General features: G+C 39.8%; 1 protein-coding gene and 1 pseudogene across 2 annotated transcripts in view; one reads left to right on the forward strand and one right to left on the reverse strand.

Annotated features, from left to right (window-relative positions):
- The window catches only part of NSMCE2 (NSE2 (MMS21) homolog, SMC5-SMC6 complex SUMO ligase), a 215457-nt gene that overhangs the window by 109543 nt on the left and 84711 nt on the right, over positions 1 to 21203 (reverse strand). The gene's annotated exons all lie outside the window — the stretch shown is intronic.
- On the forward strand, positions 3409 to 3595 carry LOC125099396 (uncharacterized; annotated as a pseudogene).

Below are 21203 nucleotides of genomic sequence, written 5' to 3' on the forward strand. Positions count from 1 at the left end.
TTTAAGAAAAAAAAAAAAAAAAAAAGGTACTGTGCCAAGTGGCATGAAGCATGGCAGCAGGAGTACCTTTTATACTTATGGGCAGAGACAGAAGTCACATCTTTCAGTAAGTCTGATTTTTAAAAAAAACAACTAAATAATAACGATGATTACTTTAAAAAAAATTAACAGTGAAGCACGAAATATAGGATCCTTCCTTTCTATTTCCCCATCTCTGTTCTACCTTGCAAGGCTGCCCTCAGTGATTTGGTGAATACTCTTCCAAATCTTTTTTCTATGTACAAGAAACACACACACACACACAAACACCTGCAGCCCCAAACACACATACTTATATATGTATACAAACATAAATTTATGTATTCTGTAACATGAAGAATTTATGTATCATGGATCCCATTTATGTAATACACACACATGCACACATCCATTTATGTAACAGACACACGTGGGAGATCGTTCTATATATATTGTTCTACACTTGTTCTTCTACATTTAATTCTTTGTTGTCAATTATGACATGTATATAGAAAACTACACAAAATAAATATGCTGTTTAGAAACTAAATTTCCCTGGAGAGCTGCCCCCAGGTCAATAAATAGAAAATTCTGAGTACTCCAGAAACTCCCTGCATCCACCGCCCCCAACCAATCATCATGCTGAATTTTATACTCATCATTTCCTTGGCTTTCTGTATAGTTTTACTACCCATAAGGCAGGCAAAGCTCAAATTCGCCTGCATTGGCAAATGCCCTTCGGGCTATAGCAGCTTGGTTCTTCAAACTTCCTGTGGACTCTTGCTGTTCCTTAGATTTCCTTTGATTGTCTGCCCTTTGCTGCTCTGAGGATGTTTTCTTACACATATTCGAGAGTTTGGATGGTTTTCAGCAAGAGGATTGTTCAAATAACCCGATGGGCCGTATTTCCAGTAACAGAAGTCCATGTCACTTCTCAGTTCTTACCTAGTGTATCCTAGCTCCTTAGGGGTTATGAGAAGCGAACATCCCTAATTTTCCACGGCGCAAACAGTGAAATATGCAATAAATGCATGAGGAGTGAAGAGTGAAGGAATGGACACGAGAATGAATATATGGTTACTCCTGCTCTTCAGGGCTTGATGGTTTCTTTCTTTGAAGGAAGGTAAGGAATGCAGATGCGTAAAATGATTTGACATGAAATAATATGAGGCAATAAAGCAATGTGCTTAAATGAAATCACTTCCACTCACCAAACATGGAAAGATTTCCAAGATATATTGTCAAGTGGAAAAAAGAAAGCCATGGACGGTGTCTCTAGAAAACAGATGTACCTATATCTATCTTCCACATGTGTAAACAGGTGTGTGGATATGTGCCCACACACATTCTTGTTTATACACAGAAATATGACTGTAAAGACATGTCACAGTGGTTCCTTCTATGAACTGGGATTGGGAAACCAGGAGTTATCTTTTCACTTTTAGATATCCTACATATTATTTTTACGTGAGGCAATGTATTACTTTTATAGTTAAGGGAGAAGATTTTAAATTACATTCAAGGGCAAACATATCTGACAAAGGAAATGAAGAAGAAAAAAGAAATAAGAAGGCAAATTATTGGAGAAGTCTTCTTCAAAAAGGTGGGACTTGAAGTGGCCCTGTAGGGCTGGTAGAGTTCACACTGAGAGGACAGGGATGGGAGGAAAGAGGGTGACGTGGACAAGAGCTGTGTCTGAACAGATGTTAGGCTAAGAGATGAGAATGGTAGCTGAGCAGAACCATAAGGAAGCTCCCCTAGCTAAAATTAACTCCAGTTTACACTGAGAGATATGATTACATGGATACAGCAGGGCCACAGTGCAAAATGTGGAATGTCATCAATATTAAGACTTTATCATTGGGGCACCTGGGTGGCTCAGTGGGTTAAGCCGCTGCCTTCGGCTCAGGTCATGATCTCAGGGTCCTGGGATCGAGTCCCGCATCGGGCTCTCTGCTCGGCGAGAAGCCTGCTTCCCTCTCTCTCTCTCTCTGCCTTCCTCTCCGTCTACTTGTGATCTCTCTCTGTCAAATAAATAAATAAAATCTTTAAAAAAAAAAAAAAAGACTTTATCATTGGTCTGATGGGAAACAGAAGTCATTACAGGTTACTTACAAGGTAGTAATATAAGATAATACTAGCCTCAGGGAGTACTTTGTGTAGAATGAAATTGAACTTGAAAAAACCCTAGTAATTTGTAAAGTGCTGGATCAGCAATTATTATTAATATTATTATTATTTTCACTAGGCAAGAGTTACATTTTATAGAGATTACCATGGTATTTTGATACAGAATGCACTCCAGGGACAGACAGACTCAGAGCAAGGAGATTCCTTAGCAATACTGGGCTCCTGTAAGAGCTCGCCCAGTTTTCACAACTTGAGACATGCAGATAACCGCTCTGCCTCTCAGGTTTGTTGTTAAGGGTTAAATGTACATAAAATGGCTTGGTCGCAAAGTATTAGTTCATTTCTTCTCAGCTGTTATTATAGTCCAGATGTATGCTCATAAAGATCAGAACTGATGCCCTGGTCACAGGAATGAAAAAGATAAAGCCAGAGGTGCTTGGGTAGCTCAGTCGATTCCGACTGGGTTTTGGCTCAGATTACGATCCCAGGCTCCTGGGATGGAGCCCCATGTTGGGCTCCGTGCTCAGTGGGTAGTCTGCTTGAGGGTTCTCTCTCCCTCTCCCTCTGTCCTCTCTAGAATAAATAAATAGATCCTTTAAAAAAGCTAAAGATAAAGCTAAAGATAAAGCCAGAGATTTTTATAAATAAATAACCTATAAGGATCTATTTTGTAGATGAAGGGAATAAAAGAGGAAGAGATGATTTCTAGGATTCCAGCAAGGGAGACTGGTGGAATGATAATGTCCCTGACAAAAATCTACCCAGATCTGTGATCCACAACATCTTTGGAGTCAGAATACTCAGACCACGTGACTTTCACCTCCTCCAGCTGGCACTCCCAACCCACAACCTCGCCACTTGGGTTTGGGGTAACCTCCTTACATTAGTACAAATATGTCCTGAAATCTTTTTTTTAAGATTTTATTTACTTGACAGAGAGACAGAAAGCTAGAGAAGGAACATAAGCAGGGGCAGTGGGAGAAGGAGAAGCAGGCTCCCTACTCAGCAGAGAGCCCAACACGAGGCTCTATCCCAGGACCCTGGGATCATGATCTAAGCTGAACTCAGATGCTTAAAAACTGAACCACCCAGGGCCCCATGTCTTGAAATAATTTAAAATAAAAGTACACTTACATTTATTTTATTTTGGGAAAAAAATTTCAAGGATATATTAAAAACTTCAAGACAATGGGGACATGCAAAATCACAGATTACTCATTTATTGCAAAACTTAGCAGTACTATATTAAAAATGAAAATGAGCTTTGTGCAGTGGCAGTATCGTAGCCAATGAGGTTTATCCGAGGCACGATTATTGCTAATTAAAAATGAAAATGAGTTCCACTTTTGACTTTAAGGAAAAAAACTTCCACATAATTCATACATAAAATATTTGGCAGAATTAAACATCTTTAAAGTTTAAAATTATTTGTGTTTCGATCATACGAAGTCCTGAATCACAAAATTGTGAAACCAGAAAAGATCAATAAAAATTAATAACATAAATGATTTTTATTTACTGGGTTTTAAAAATTCTTTTCTTCTAAGTTGACTATGACTTCTGAGGTCCATGTTATGTAGCCTTAAAGTAGAGTGTAGCCTTAAATTAGCAGAGTTTACTACAGCTTTAAGGTATTCCTGAAGTCTCAGTTGGATACACTTTGTCGCCTAGCTAAAGGTCAAAGGCTTGAGGACTATTTCATGATACAAAACAAAAATTCAAAAAGCTTAAAGCTCATGCTTCAGATTCTCTACTTTTCTGTAAGGTCACATCTCTGCAGAAGATGACAGAGTTGGCAATTGTGTAACTAAGCCTCCAGAACTAGTTACAACTCTGGAATGTGATCATGTTTTGCAATATACTTGGTCACCATCATATGAAAATCTTGGGAAATAATATATCTTGTTTACCTGCTAGTTCCTGTCAGAGAATAACTCATTTAAAAGACTGTTAAAAGTTCTACATACTTTAGGGCCTGCGTGGCTCAGTTGGTTAGGCATCCAACTCCTGGTTTTGGCTCAGGTCATGATCTCGGGTTCATGAGATTGAGCCCCTGCATCGGGCTGCACGCTCAGCAGAGAGTCGGCCTAGGTATCTCTCTCCTTCATCTTCTGCCTCTCCCCATCGAACTCATTCTTTCTCTCTCCCCCAAATAAATAAAAAATTAAAAAGAAAAAGTTCCATATACGTGAAAAGGTAAAAACAAAGAGGGGGAAGAGGAAGAGGAGAAGAAAAGAAATCCATTATTCTTTCACAGTAAGATGGGAAAGGAAGGTAGGAGAAGACGCAGATGAAACAAAATTGGCTATGAACAGTCAACTGTTCATTGAAGGTAGAACGCTTCTCCTGAGTCTTCAGACTGAGCCTCCTGGAAACGTGCCACTATTGCATGTGGATTATTTTTAGCCAAAGACAGTCAAGGCCCAGAAGAGTCAGGAAGAGGTTTTTATCTCCTGCTTAACTGTCTCTAACAATTTAAATAGAGGGCCTGCTCCCAGAAGAGAACTATCACCAGAGGTAACTACAAAGAGTGTGAGCTAGGTGTGATAAGCTGGGGGGAGCTGACAGAGCCTACTTGTTCAAAGTCCTGTCTGTGTCCCATGGTCTCTGCAAGGTATGACAAACATTTCTTTACCAAACATCAGCTCTTCCCATCTCCCTGTGAACTGACTTCCTCCCCTTTGAAGCCCCAGACTCCTGCCACCTTCTCTTTGGCTCAGGATGGCATGTAAGCCATCCTGCCTGTATCTGAGCCTCTCATGACTTTGTGGGGCTCCTATACCTATGAAATTAAATTTGTTCTTCTCCTATTTAAACCTTTCAATCTCCTGCTAATATTAAGTCAATCTAATTAACAGACCAAGCAAAAGAACCTAGAAGGACAGAGGAAAAAGATTTCCTCCCCATACCTACTTTGTGTATTGAATGTTTCATAGTAAGAAGTTTCAAAAAGGCATACACCCAATTTTTCAAGACTAATTTCTAACTCTACAGCTAAAAAAAAGCCTATCATAATATTATTAAGAACAACAAAGAATATGCCACCTTGAGAACAGTGAGTTAAGATTCCTAGAGTTCCTGAGCCTTATCTGCCAAACAAGAAAAATTATGCTGCATGATAATCCTGACTGTGCTTCTAACACTTGTATAAAGCATTTCACATACGTTATCGCAATTGATCTTTAGAATAACTCTGTGAGATCTGGTGGGTAACACTTCAATTTATGAAAAAGAAATATAAGGCTCAGAGGAAATAAGTGATTTTCATTCATGCACTCATTCATTCGTTTCACATTTACTGAACACTTCGTATATGTCAAGCAGATCTGTCCTAGGTGTTGGGAATTTTAAGACCAAAAAAAAATGTGAAAACGTGATTCTTTCTTTCAAGAGGTGCTCAGTCTAGTAGAAAGGACAGATTATTATAAACAGAATCACATGAAGATGTGATGCATGCTACAGTGAAGTGTTTTTCAAAAAAAAAAAAAAAAAATTTTTTTTTTTTTTTTTACCATGACCTGCACAAAGAGATACGCTTTACCTTCCAACCCAGCATATAGAACATAAGTTTAAATGGACAAACGTTTGCGTGGTGCATGTGGTATTTTCTAATCTACTCTGTTTTCTCTTATAATAAAATCCTGGTCACAACCTTTTACAATGATGTCACTGTTCACTAGCGGGTTGCGACCTACAGTGTGCAGAAGTGATAATCACAGTTCTGAGGTAACACAAAAGGAAACACAAACTCTGTTCCAGGCACTGAGAAAAAGCTTTCAAGTGCTTGCTCTGTGAGCACTTAACAATTTTAAAGCGACAGAACTAGAACAATGGTCTTGAGATATTTGAGTCACTTTGGTTTTTACAATCACTGCTGTTTTAGGCTAGCCAAATACAAAGCGGCTACTGACTGTGAATCCAGATCACCTACGGAACAAGCTGTTTTCCTGAAGAGACATCAGCAATCATCCGTTCACGTTTACTGATTCCTCACTGTGGCGCAGCACTTCCTGTAGATTGGCTCATGCTGCTTCTACCTGTAAAACAACTACAAACATCCTGCAACCATACGGCTTTTTCTATGACTAACAGCCCTAAATATCTGCTCTCTCAAAAATGCTCTAGAATGAAGACTTAAAAAGCAAGAGACCAGGATTATATGGGTTAGAATGTAAAATCAGATACTGTCATTTTTATGGACTGCCCACGTATACTATGATTTTGTTCGGTGCTTTAATCCTCTCCCTCAAATATTTACTGTCCATGCAGGGCAGCTGTACCTCGTGTAGTGAGCTCAGCGAAGGAAAGAGCTAGTAAAAGCAGATGGCTCCAGGAGAACTAGTATCTCATGCTACTGCCCTCTGCTGTCTAAGAAAGACAGGGGCAAGATCAGGGAAACCCATGCACATGGTACGGCCATGCCATTTCTTCCAATAGAAGTGTTTCCATTTTTTTTTTTTTTAAAGATTTTATTTATTTGTCAGAGAGAGAGAGGGGAGGTAGAGTGAGCACAAGCAGACAGAGTGGTAGGCAGAGGCAGAGGGAGAAGCAGGCTCCCTGCCCCGCAAGGAGCCCGATGTGGGACTCGATCCCAGGATGCTGGGATCATGACCTGAGCAGAAGGCAGCCGCCAAACCAACTGAGCTACCCAGGCGTGCCAAGTGTTTCCATTTTTACGTATGTGTTTTGAGAATCTCTTTGCCCAAGTGCACCAAAGACTCTTTGTGAATCTGACCTAGTCCGTTAAGTTCTTTGTGCCTTTTATCCATCAAGCAATAAAAAAGGTGCTTTCCTACATCAGCATATGATCAACTTACAATGGTACCACTATTCATTGGGTAGTCAATAAATATTTATCAAGGATACTGATATTGATGTTGAATAGGAAATAGACAAAAGGAAGAAACTTAACTGAACTACATGAGATTTAGAGGAACTACAGCTGTTTTTCATCCCTACTTCCCCAAAGGGAAACACGCTTTGAATATTAAGGATAAAAGATTTTGCTGGCTGAAGACTGAGAAAATAGTATTCTTAATTAAAATCAAACCGAACTGAACCACCCCCAAAACACCAACCAGCATTTATGCCTATAATCATATAACTATAGGGTCTTAATAAATGGAAATTATTTGGGGCTAGGCTTTATAAGTATTAACTCAGTAACAGAGGACTAGCCAGAAGGAAATGAGAATTATACTTCTGAGAAAGTTACTGAAAAGCATAAACCATTTATAAAGACATTCTGATCTTTGAATGAATCTCCTTGTTTGGAAGACATGTTTAGGCTTGATACCTTTGAATATTTAAGGGAGTCTGAATAGGCCAATAAATTACAATATAAAAGGCTTTAAAAAAAAGATTTTCCTGTTTTAGACTATACAAAAGAGTTATTTTAAGAACACTAACTCTTTAATTTAGACCACCAAGGATAGCATTTTCAAAAATCTGTAAATATTTAGTTGAGAATCAAATGATAAAACACTAAGACAATCAACAAAAGATATGTAGCTAAAAATAATACAAAACAGACTCCTGGGGGCACCTGGGTGGCTCAGTGGGTTAAAGCCTCTGCCTTCGGCTCAGGTCATGATCCCGGGGTCCTGGGATCGAGCCCCATATCGGGCTCTCTGCTCAGTGGGGAGCCTGCTTCCTCCTCTCTCTCTCTCTCTGCCTGCCTCTCCGCCTACTTGTGATCTCTGTCAAATAAATAAAATCTTAAAAAAAAAAAATTTAAAAAAAAAATGACTTCAAAGTCATTTAAAAAAAAAAAAGACAGACTCCTGACTTTAATCTATAATTATTCTTATATGAAAAAAAAAGAACTAGGAAAAATATATAGACTGGCCTCTCTTTAGAGGATAAAGCTGAATTTCACCTAGGACATTAGCTTGGTATGATTTTACTTTACTACTCAGTTGCAACTTTATACGAAGCATCTCCAGATGAGTGCACTCCTTTAGGCACCGCAAACTTAGTGTGTCTGAAATGAAACTCTAATTTGCTTACTTTTCCTCCTTGTCAACATTCCCGAACACCCATTCTTCTTAATTAATTCCAGTGACCTCTAAAATGGATATGCACAACAAAATCACTGGAAAGGAGAGTAAAAAAATAAAATAATAAAATTTCTGTACTGGGGTACACGCTGAAAAGTATTTAATTACTAAGGGGTAATTAGTAGGTGTGATAATAAGGTGTGATTTTAAAAAAAAAAAAAGTTGAGACCACGGACCTAATCTCATCCTCCTCATTGCCTCTAGGCCATCAGTCTTTCCAAGTGCTTAAATCCTCCCTCCAAATCCCTTCTCTCCGTGTTTGCACCTCTGTTCCCACTGCCATTTTGGTCACCAGAGTCACCACGTCTTGCTTGGATTTGTCATGGTTGTCAATCTTGTCTCATTTCTTGCAATATCTTTCTTCCAACTCACCCTTCACTCTGCTCCGCTAGTCAGATAATATCTTCGCTAGTCAGATAATATCACTCATCAAAAAAAACAGCAATGCCCACAAACACCTAACAGTTTTTAGAGTTTTCTATACTCTTATCTCAACTTAGGTAGGTAGAATTTAAAAAAAAAAAAAAAAAAGCATGAACTTCAGGCTTCGTTTGAGTTTTGGTCCTGCCTCTTACAAGCTTTGTGACTTGGAGGGAAATCACTGAGGCTTTTTGAACTTTTACTTCCATCTCTGAGTGGTGTTATAAATAGCTCACAAAATGTCTTGTAAATAAAATGAGATTACAGATGAGAAGAACTTAGCGCAGAGCCAGGAACACATAATTGAGCATCAGTTGTCCGACACCCTAGTAGCTCTGGATTCCCATGCTACCACTGCCCTCTGCCTATTCCCATACACCTGCCCCATGCCAACCCCCTACTCCCTAACCCCAGCCTGGCATGTTACACACCAGCCCCTCTGGAACATGTGCTTTCTTCAATACAAAACACACTCCCAGCTGCCTGTGGGTCTGATTATACTATACTCCCAGTCTCACATCCCTTTGCTGCTTTCTCTGAGGGAAATTCTACCCATGTCTCAAGGCCCAGCTCAAATGTCAACTCTTCCAGGAAGTCTTCCCTTCACTCTGCCGATCAGAATTAACCACTTTTCCTTTGTGTTCTCCCTGCACTCTGCCTGTGGCTTTACTTTAGTATTTATTTCGAGTCCTACTCTTACCATTATACTATGTTTATATATATATATATATATATATATATATATATATATATATATATATATATATATATGTTACCTGTATAATTTATAAGTTTCTTGAAGGCAGAAAGCATGCTTTTCTTCTTTTTATTCTCAGCAATTAACACCTTGTACAGGAAAGGATTTAATAAATGTCTGCTGACTGAATTAACAGATATATGAAAACACTTTCAAAAGGAGTAAATTTTTACCAGAACAAAACACCAAACACTTGTTCCAACCCTTGAAGTAATTTTTGGAAGACAACTTCTTCCTGAAAGATATATCATTATTTAATCTCTACAATACATAAATTTAAAATAACAAAGAAATGACCTAAAAATGGTACCTTTTGATAGTGCAGGCTCAATTGCATAAGTTATTTTTAAACCACCAAACTGACTTTAAAAAATGATAATAGTCATTATTATCAATGGATAGACTACCAATGAGTATTAATAGACAGTAATGATTCAAAGAGGGAAAAAAATCACAATACATTAACAAAATTGAATATTAGACCTCATCTTAAAATCATGTTTCCAAATATTTAATCAGCTCACAGCATACTGAGTGAAATAATAAAGACACTGGGCTGATCTCAAATTTGCAAGTGTATATTTTACAGGAAAAAAGACTAATGGAATACAGAAGATGTTGGTATGTGGCTATCTCTGCATGGTGGGATTATTGTTTTTTTTTTTTATTTTTGTCCCCTATACTATCTGAATTTTCTACAATATACACAATTATATAATTAGCAAAGTAATTTTAAAAAGACTGAATATAAAGAAATTTTAATTAAAGCTCACTCAGATTCGCAAATACTTAAGAGTCTTACTAGTCCAGTAGATTTCCTGATTATTAATAGTAATCTCCATATATTCAGGTAGATGTCATTAAAAAGTGAAAATTAATGCCATAGTTTAGAAAACGATAATAATAAAAGTTTTCCTTAATTGTAAACAGAAAGCAGAGTAAGTAAGCATTTGACTAGTTATTTGCTAGGCAACAAAAGCACCGCTCTGGATGGGGAAAGACTCAGCTGGCATTCCAGCTTAGCCACTTGTCTGCCACGTGACTTGTTCTCTCAGAGCCACAGATACCCCAACTACAAACCAGAGAAACCCCCACACTCTCTCACTGTTACCTGCAGAACGGACACTGACACCATTTATACAATCTCTACTACCAATGTCTAGGACATGGCAGGTCCTCTCCCATCTCATGCCTCCTGGATCTGGAGACTGTCCACCCGACTGGAAGATGGATGAGGATGAGTGCGGGGGGCTCACTGTGACTCCGAGGGAACCTAGAAAGTCTGGCGAAGCTTGCTGGGTGGCAAAGGCTGATTCTGAAACAGACCGGGTACGCAGGTATCTCAGACTGCATCAGCCATGCTGTGAATGTGGTACCGACTGCTAGACACCTCTGTGAAGTAGGATGGGGGCCACTGAAGGAAGTTAATGGGGGTTGGGACACAGAAAGGAGAGAGAGAGGGAAGAGAGAACAAGTTTTGAGGCACAGTGCCAGAGAAGAGGAAGCCGAGGGAGAAAGCAGAAATAACCAGATTGTCGAACAGGGAGGAGTAAGGGGGAGAAGGAAAGTTGTCTCTTCCTCTCTATCTTCCCCACAAATTTTCTCCCCCCATCACAACCACATCTCCAAAACTATACCTTTATTCTCAAGCGTAACTCTCATTCCCTCTCTGACAAGCGGCATTCCTTCCGCCAGAGTCAGGAAGTAAAAACCTGGGAAAACACTAACCTAGAGGGGCCTGCAATGCCCAAACTGGTCTCCCAAATCCCCAGCGCCTCCAAGCATCAAGGATGAGATCTAGAGGCACTTGGGCGGCTCAGTCAGCTAAGTGTCTGCAATCAGCTCAGGTCACAATCTCAGGGCCCTGTGTCGGGCTCCCCACTCAGTGGGGAGTCTGCTTCTCCCTCTCCTGCAGTTGCTCCCCTGCTTGTGCTGTCACATGTGCACTCACGCTCTTTGTCAAATAAATAAATAAAATCTTTAACACACACACACACACACACACACACACACACACACAACCAAAGGATGAGATCTAGAACCGATCCCAGTTACAGATAGGAGGTGGCTCAGTACTGAGAAAGCAGCCATTCACCCCTCTCTTTTCTGTTCCTGGCCATCTCCACGTCCTTACTTGCACTGTCTTCAATTACAAAGGATGCACTGTCTTCAATTACAGACAACCCACGCGAACGTCCCATGATTAGAACTCACCATCTGATAATTGTATGGTCACCTTCCCCTTCCGGTAGATTTATAAAATGTTATTTTAAAATGTCAGGATTAGACATGTTTAAAAGAAAGTTCACACCAAGACTGGGGCACAAGAATATCTAGTGAAAAGTCACAATGCCCTCAGGGTAGAACCGCATTTCTTTCCGCAGTGCCTCATCTGGATTACCAACACAATGGTTTAATGTGTGGAGAAAAAGCTCAAGACAAAATGTTTGATTCTGGCTTTCCTGAAGAAAATTGTATGCACTCTTTTTTCTTACAAGTAAATATAAAGTGGTATTGAATCAAAAGTGTGACTAATTACTAAGTGTTACATATGTGGGTGCTAAGTGAAGGCAACCTCAGGCTCAACGATACACTTCGATTAAGCTGTAACAAGTCTATTAAAAATTCACCTTTTGGAAATCATTAGTTGAAAAATTTTAACAACTCACAAAACTCATGAATATTGTACCTCGAAATGCACTCATTCTCTCTGCTTCAGACTCCACAAGCAGAATGATCATTTGCCTACAACGGCCCTAAGCTGGGCTGCAGGGGCTGAAAACCACAAGGTCCTTGCAGACGACTCTGTCCAGCGAGGAGGTACAATTTGCTCCCAGGTGAAGACAAAATACTTTCTTATAAATAGGCCAAGAGGGGCGCCTGGGTGGCTCAGTGGGTTAAAGCCTCTGCCTTCGGCTCAGGTCATGATCCCAGGGTCCTGGGATGGAGCCCCACATCGGGCTGACTGCTCTGCAGGGAGCCTGCTTCCTCTTCCCTCTCTCACTGCCTGCCTCTCTGCCTACTTGTGATCTCTGTCAAATAAATAAATAAAATCTTAAAAAAAAAAACAAAATAGGCCAAGAAATTAAAAAACACCCTACCAAATAAAAACAACTGTCCCCAAAAGCACACAATGAAAGAGAGAAAGACGCCAGGGGACCTCCTTGGAGAAGCTTCTTTGCTCACTGTTCCTTCGAGCCCTGCCTCTCCGGGGAGGTGTTCCACCGCTAGGATATGGGCACAGGGCGAGCTGACGATTTCCACTTCGACTTCTGCTGCAAGCTATCGGGAACCTGGACAGAGCCAAGGAAGAAACAAGAGCAGCAGGCTCTGGATAACTGTTTAGTAGTGGTGACTATAAAAAAAAATTGTGGGGTTGGAGGCGAAAGGACATAAAGAGGTTGTTAGAGAACTTAAAAGAGCCACAAGATGAGAGGAGGAAAACTGCCTTCGACTGAAGGAAAGCTTTCCTCTTAGCTCAGCTAAGCACTGCTCTCTGAATGGCAGAACCCAGCACTGGTTTAAGAGCTGATTTTAGTCTCTGAGGTCATGTGAAAGAACACGAAGTCCTCAGACTCAGCTCATTTTAGGGATTAGCACATATAGCCTAAGAAAGATATGCTGGGTATGTGGTAAATCACTCTCAGAATTAGCCTACTTATGAAGGCACTTTGTTTCAGCAACATGGATTTTAGCAAAAGGACTCCAAAGTAATCACTCCTCCTGGAAAAATCTAATGTTCCACAAAAGAGATGCCATTATCACTGGTGTAATGACCTCCCGTTTTCTCTCACTCTAAGAGTTTTTTCTTTTCCCCTCAGTAAAGTCAATCAACAAGAAGCAGTTTATGTGACAGACAGCTCAGGGCTTGGGCTCTGCAACCAGATTTCCTGGGTCTGAATCATGAATATGAAGTTGGGCAAACTGCTCACGTTCTATGAGCCTCAGTACCTTCCTTTGTAAAATGGGAATGTTACCATCACTTACACTTCCTAGTACCCTGAACAGACCTGGTATATACAGTAAATCCTCAAAGAATGTTAAAAGTTGCTATTGTTTTGTTTTGTTTTGTTTTCCAAATGTCACTACTGAAAGTCATGACATCCTTGTACCTAGACTTAAAAGAAAAAAAAAGAGCATATGATGAACATAGTTAATAATGTGCTTATCTGCCTCTCCAAGTGAAGACTACTCCTTGAAGGCTTATTAATTTTTTAATCTTAATTAATTAAAAAATTAATTTAACTTTTTAATCTTGAAAGTTTCTGGCATTTATTAAGAGCTCAATAAATGTTTGAGTACAGAAATGAATGAAAAGAAAGGAACAAAGTTTGGCAGGCCAAATAAGATCAGCAGCTGTAATACCGGTCTTACAAGCAAATTCAGATTTAATGAGCTTTTATTGAACACCTACTTTATGCTGGGCGCTGCATGAAGACTTGAGGTTATCTTCATACACTCCTATGGGCAAGACACATGTACATAACTGCCAGAGTCGCAGACTGGCCACTGAGCCATGCGAGATTCATTTGGACTAGACTTCTCAGTTTACAACCTGAAGAGTGTTGGTTAAATCTCGAGTTAATTTTCAAGCCATACAAATAACTCATTTATAGGCCTCCAAAATGCAGCAGGAGAGCGTCAGTGAGACCCGACACAGGTGAATGCTACAGCAGGCCCTGGCATTCTCTCCTCTGGATCTAAGGGAGGATGACAGGACCCCTCTGGGACACAAAAAGCACCGTGGGGATATTTTTAGCAGTCACAGAGCCCAAGTCAGAAAGCCCTGCTTTAAAGGACCTCTTTAACCACAGAATAAGGAACTATGTTTTATATCCAAGACGGCAGCAACTCGGTTTTCAAATGTTAGGTTTTCATGAAATCACCATACATCTTGGGGAAAATTCAGATCGATCTCTGTCTTTTATTTTTTATTTTATTGGGAACAAAATTTTAAGCCAGCATAAATGAATAAGTGGATTTCAGTCTTCTCAAAGGGCTCTCTGGGTGTGGCTGAGATCACTAACTTTGAAAACTTAGCAACACAGGATACATTATGAGTAAGTTCTTCACTTTTTTTTTTTTAAATGATGATGCTAACTCACCAGATCCTTCTGAAAGAGTCCTTTTATTAATCTCAATGAAGTCAAGTAGAGAACAAGTTGTAATATGAAACACAATTTATGCAACTATGTTGAAATTCTCTGCCAGAATTACATCTTCCAGTGTAAGAATCTTATGGTAAAACAATTTCAAAATAATATCAAGCATTAGGTTAGCCTCATTTTGGCTTTAGGCTATCATAGGAAAACTTTCTTTATAAATGATTGAAATCCTAAGGCAAAATGATAGTGCCTTTAAATAGAAAAAAAAAAAAAAAAGTCATGTTCCCACAGTTTATAATAAGAGAGTTGAAACTAAGCCTCAATTGAAATTATACTGTTAGGCAACTCCAAAAGCTAAACACAAAAACATGTTAAAATAAGAGATTGCAACACCATGGGAAAACCATCCTCATACATACACTTTTAGATTCTCAGCCATTCCTGACCCCAGCCCAGATGAGACCAACCAATCCTTTATGGGTTTTCCTACAGTCAGCCAACAAATGGCTCACTCCCTCCTGAGCCGCACGGGTTACTCAGGGAAAGGCATGCAATACATTTATTTAAAGAGCCAATAGAAATCCCGTGGGTGGGTTTGGTCTGCCTTTCAAAACCAATGAACTTCCCATTATATAACCTTTAATAACAAGAGAGGACTTTACAAGTCATACACCCAACTTAACTACAAGGCAGGCTATGTTACATGCCTCACCGTATTTAAAAAAAAAAAAGGAAGGAGAAAAAGAAGAAGAAAGAGAAAAAGCTTTCAGGATGGCACGTTTCCATCTTGTCAGGTAATGCCAGAAATTTTATGACTCCTACTTGGTAGTACTAAAGCTCCTTTTTATAATGATTTTCAGGAAGTATGATATTTTTGATCAGAAAAGCCCAAGTATCTAAAACAAAACCTCCATGACGTTTTATTAATTCTTTATAAGATAAAGTAAGTCTTTTAACCACAGGAGAATTCTGAGAATCTAGCTTTTCCAGAAAGCCCAAGAAAAATACTTCAGTTTCACCATTCTCAAATTCATCTGACTTTGAAACAAAATAAACATATTACTCTATTTAATATCGTTGCACAAGCGAATTCACAAGAATGAGATCTGTTCAGAGTTCCTAGAAAAAATGTAGCAATACAGGCCGCCAACTTGTTCAATGTCAAGCTCTAGGCAGTATAGCAGCACTAGCAGTAAATGACTCACAGTGAGTCACACTTAAGCTATTTTTGCTTTTAAAGTACTGCCAGGCACTGTGTTAATATTCAACCCAGAGTAAATTTAGCCCAACAAGAAAACAAGTGTTTCCATGGCTGCTTCTTCACAGTGTTTATGGTATATATGCAGCCATTAGGCACAGGAATCCAGCCAGATAAATTAAGTGGAAATGATCATCTTTCCTTTATATTCAGGCTTTGGAACAATGGAAACACTAAATGCAACTTAGGCTATTCTTCCATCTCCTTCTAGCTGCCTCTCCCGAGACCAAATAGCAAATATGTAGAGATCATATACCATTAATGAGTCATTTAAAAGTCTATGCCATTAAAGTAACTTCAGTGGGTGGTGGTTCACGGATTTCACTTGGCTCTGTATTAGGAGTCATTTCTCTGATATAGCATAGCCACAGGAGACTAAAATGCTTAAAAAGTATCTAGCAAAAGCAACAGAAAATGTGACTACGGGTGTCAAATGGAATCATCATACAGTATCATGTACAGTGAATGGTCAGCGTCTGGTAACTTGTAAACACTCGGAAGGTGTTCAAAAAATACTGGTTGTGGGAATATGCTATTTCTAGCATATTCTAGCCAGAATATGCTATTTCTACTACAAATACACATGGAGTTAAACTTGAGCAGCACAGTGAATTAGAAATAGACGTTAGGACTTTTCCCTAATGAAATGCACCTATCTATTTATAGCTCATAGACTGCTTGGCACTATCTATAGACTCATGCTATCATCATATACGGTGGTGAGGTATGTTGCTCAGCAAAAAGTATTAAAGCTCGCTATCTCCGCACAAGTTTTCAAAGTTGGATACATGTACTGGGGTGTGCAACATCTTAGAATTTCTATTTTAAAATAACTTTTATCTAAAAAGTGAGAAAAAATTAAGTTTCACGTAAGGTACAGGCTGTAGGCATAACATGTAGTAAAATACAAAATATTGGGAAGCGTGTGCTACCTCTGATGGGGGAGCACAGTGAAAAACGCGTGGAATCCCCTGCTTTTAGGAACACAGCCTCCAGAAGGAGGGAGACTTCTCTTCTCTCCTCATGTTCTATCCCAGTATTTTTTTTTTAACATGCAAATGGTCACTGGCACAAAGGAAGAATAGGGGAAAAGGCTTGGTCAGCAAGCAACTGGAGAAGACACAGAAATGGTAATCTGAGCCAGCCAAGTCTGGAAAATAGCCATATGAAGTACGTTGGCACAGCTATAATGACAGCACAGGGCACACCGACAGTCACACCGCCTAACCACGCTCTGCATAAAAGCTGACCAGTGCTCTTATCAAGACACCTAGAACCACTCGGGGTCCCTGAAAATTACCATGGAGGCTCAAAAGCTATTTTCACTCAACTGAGAAAGCCTAGCACAAGTGCAGTTACATAACGGACATCTTTCACAACAAAACACATGTTTCTTGGAGAACAAGTGCAAATGGGGTTCCTTGGTGCATAAGGTGGAAGCTCTTAAAATAGTCTCTAACTTGCCTGAATGTCACTTAGCACAGGGAGTGGCATATAGTAGGTATTTAATACAGCTTCGTGGAACAAACAGATGGAATACGAAACTGTATACCCACAAACACCGAATTTAAAACCCATGCATTCTAAAGCTCTGTCTCTGTGACCTTTATGTCTATCGCACAGATAACTTTCAGAATCTGAAAGCCCCAGGCACTACAGTTTATCAGAATTTTCTGCTCTCTGAGTCCCTTGATCACTGATTTCATTACCTCTACTAATAGCGCTGGGATCCTACCCATCTTTACCTGAAAGCTTACCTTAGTGGAGTATAAGCAGTAGTTACATCTCCACAGAAGGAACATATTAAAATCTAAGCAGAGGCAAAGACGGGGAGGAATGAACAGTTGAAGCCCGAGATTTTCAGGGCAGTGAAACCATCCTATGTATTACAATAGTGCATACATGACATTCTGCATGTGTCAAAAACCCACAGGTCATTTGATCCAGTAATTCCACTTTTGGGTATAAAAAACTCAAAGTAGGGACTCAAACAGATATGTATATGCCGATCTTCACTAGCAGCATTATAGCCATGAGGTAGAAGCAACCCAAGTGTCTACTGACAGAGGGATGGATAAACAAAATGTGGCGTATACACACCATGGAGTATGAATTCAGCCTTAAAAAGGAAGAAAATTCTGACGCGTGCTACAACGCCGCTGAACCTCGAAGACCCTGTGCTAAGTGAAACAAGCCAGGTACGAAAGGATCAATCTTGTTTACTTCCACTTACATGAATGAGGAACTTGCAAGAGTCAAAGGCACAGGGACAGAGTAGGACAGTGGTCACCAGAGGCTGCACAGTCCCTCTCTCGTGGGCAGAGTTTCAGCGCAGAATCACGAAAAAGTGCTAGAGAGGGATGGTGGTGATGCCGGCATTAACAGCACCAGGGTACTAAATGCCACTGAACTGAACGCTGGCGAACAGCTGAGATGGTAAACGTTGCATTTTGCCACAAAAACTCCACCATAGCACAGTATCGTAAAAGGAGTAAACTCTAATGTAAATGATGGACTTTAGTTAATAATACTCTATTATAACAAATATATCACACTAATATGCAAGATACGAAATATAGGGAAATGGCAGGAGGGAAGCCTAGCAGAAATCTCTCTAGTATCTGCTCGATTTTCTGTAAAGCTAAAACTGCTTAAAAAAAATAAAATCTATTAACTAAAAAAGAAAGATCTAACCAAAGGGGGTTGTTCTGTAGCAAACTCCTTTACTCCTGTAGTGCTCCCTACTGTCTCCCCAGAGACTTTTTTCCTTATCTGAGACCCTGAGCCCCGCCTGCTCAGGCTCCTTGCCTGCCCCTTCCGACCTCATCTCATTCTACTGCACATACGTACTAGGGCTACAGGCACGGAGTCTGCATTCTCTTGCCCATGGGCGCAGGATGCTACTACTATTCCCCAGTCTGTCTGCCTTGCGATGACCTGTGACTTGGCTTGACCTCACTGTTTGTGTATATTTCGGCTGGTAGTGACTGGCCCTACTAGTGACCCTTGGTACTCTAAACCTTGATACAGTTCCCTAATTCTCTCTACCAACCTTGTATTTATCTTGCTCTACAGCCGACAGTAATTAAATCTAAGGAGGCTGGAGGGGATGAGACTGGTTTGAAATGATAATATTCAAAACCACTTCTTAAAATAGAAATAAGGGGTTCTGTTTTATTTTGTTTTGTTTTGTTTTAAAGAGCTCTTTAATCAATGTGAGATGCTTCACTGTAGAGCTCTTAGGCACAGAATTTCATTCTACCTCCTGACCTGTGTGTTGATCCTATGTTCACAGGGTGTCCTAAACGGAAAGCAAGAACCACAAACTCGGATGCCTACCAGGGAAAGACACTGAAAGAGAACCCCACGGAGGACAAAAGCAAATGGTCAGAATAGTGACTAAATAAGAACCACAACTCCTACCTAACTGCATTGGAGAACAACGAATCTCAACACTGCGTGAGCCAAACAAAACTCACATTTCAGACTGATGTGGACTGCAGACTTCCAGACCTCTGTGCGATGTGGAATAACGGCAGAGAGAAACAGGAAAAGAAAGGGCAAGTATGAGTGCCTTACCTAGACTCTCCTATTTATGACAATACATTTGAGCTGAATCACTCCATAAAAATGTTTATTTATTAAAATACCAGAGGCAAGCTTGGGCCTATGAAAGATATGGGCATTCAAATCCCATTTCGGAACAGCTAACCCTTTGGCCAAGTGAGAATGTAATTAGTAACATGACTGGTTTCATGTATGCTGCTGAGATGTAGATAACCCTCTGAATGCTGAGAGGACATTTTTCTATGGGCTGATTCATTTTACTTCCAGTCTTCTTGAAGGGAAAATCATGTGGCAGAGAATAAAAGCTTTCTTTAAAAAAAAAAAAAGAAGAAGAAGAAGAAGAAAAAGCATAAATATCCAAGATTCCTTTCTCATAAAGGGGCTTACTCTTACACAGCCCAGTAAGTCATTTTCCTTCCTACTCTCATTTTCTACAAGAGAACTATGACCAGTTGTTATTACATACTGCTAAATGCAATTTTTGGATCAGAAATATTATTACACATTGATCTTAAGTTTTTTGGTTTTAATTTTTTTTTTTTTTAACTAGATTAGAGAATGTTAGACATTAAGTGTCTGACATGAAGTCAGTGGAACAAAGCCTCTGCCTGACTACCCTGAGCATTCGACCTAGCAGCTGAATCAGAAAAAGGCACACTGGGCACAGCAGGCCTTGGAGACCAGAAATGGGCTAGCACTGAATCAAGGCTTGCCTCCTCAGCCAGGGGTTTTGAGTGGTACACACTAAAGTATACAACAGAAACCCTGCAGTTAGAAAAGTTATTTTAATAAAGGAATTATTTAGATTCCGTGAATCAGTACCTTCTAGCCCACCGTGCCTCTTCACCTGATCAACCATCCCAAATTTACAAACTATATAGCACGTCAGAATAATTCATACTTTCGCAATGATCTCCAATGGTTTAATATGGACCCACTGACTTGAATCCTCCCTCCCCTGAAATACTTCAGCCTGGCTAACAGCTTTACTGCCCACTCTGCTCTTCTCACCTTGCTGTCCGGAGGGGTGACACAGTAGCCTGGTTATGAATGAGGCCTCCCTGCGCAGCTACCTGACTCTCACCACCTCAGCTCTGCAGGGGTACCCTCCCAAAAAGGGTATCTTTTAAGAGATTCTTCCTACCTGCTCACCCAGCTCTGCAGAGCAGGCCCAGAAAGGTTTTATCTGGGTCTACTAGGAAAGAAGCCGTAATATCTTATTGGTATGTTTAAGTAAATTTGTGTTACCGTCTCTAACAAGCTAAAAGTCAATAGTGAATAAGCTGGGTTTGAGCACTGAGAATGACTCATATATACATCACAGATGCTAATAATGTTTTTAAAATATTTAACACAAAGACAGGAGCCAGTGCAAAATATTTAGAAAGCCATAACCCTCTCTTCTCAAAATGACATACACAGATAGAATCTGCCCACTTGGGATAAGCAAACCATAAACAGTCACAGAGCACTATGATGTATAAGTAACTGAGGGAAAACAATGCAAAGATGCCCAACAGAATGACCGTATTTTTCACACCAAAATTTGGGAGTGACAGGTACATGCCCATGGGACAGAATATCAGAACCGGGAACCCTCTTCAAAGTTAAGGAATATAGAGTCAATGAAAGTATCAGATTATCTCAAATTACAAAGAACCCATACCACAGGGGACATCAATGGACATGTTCTAGAGGATGACAAACAACAGGAAACAGAGCAAGAACAGTTTATCTGGAACACGTAAGTGGCAAAGACCCAAAAGGTTTTAATTAAACTTGAGTTGCCCAGCATGTAGTAAATGGGCTCTCCCACACATTGTTGATGGGAATTCCAATTAATATAATCTTTACGGAGGGCAATTTGTCCTCCACAGTACAATTAAAAG

Source organism: Lutra lutra, chromosome 4 (genome assembly GCF_902655055.1).
Source record: "Lutra lutra chromosome 4, mLutLut1.2, whole genome shotgun sequence".
Taxonomy (NCBI): domain Eukaryota; kingdom Metazoa; phylum Chordata; class Mammalia; order Carnivora; family Mustelidae; genus Lutra; species Lutra lutra.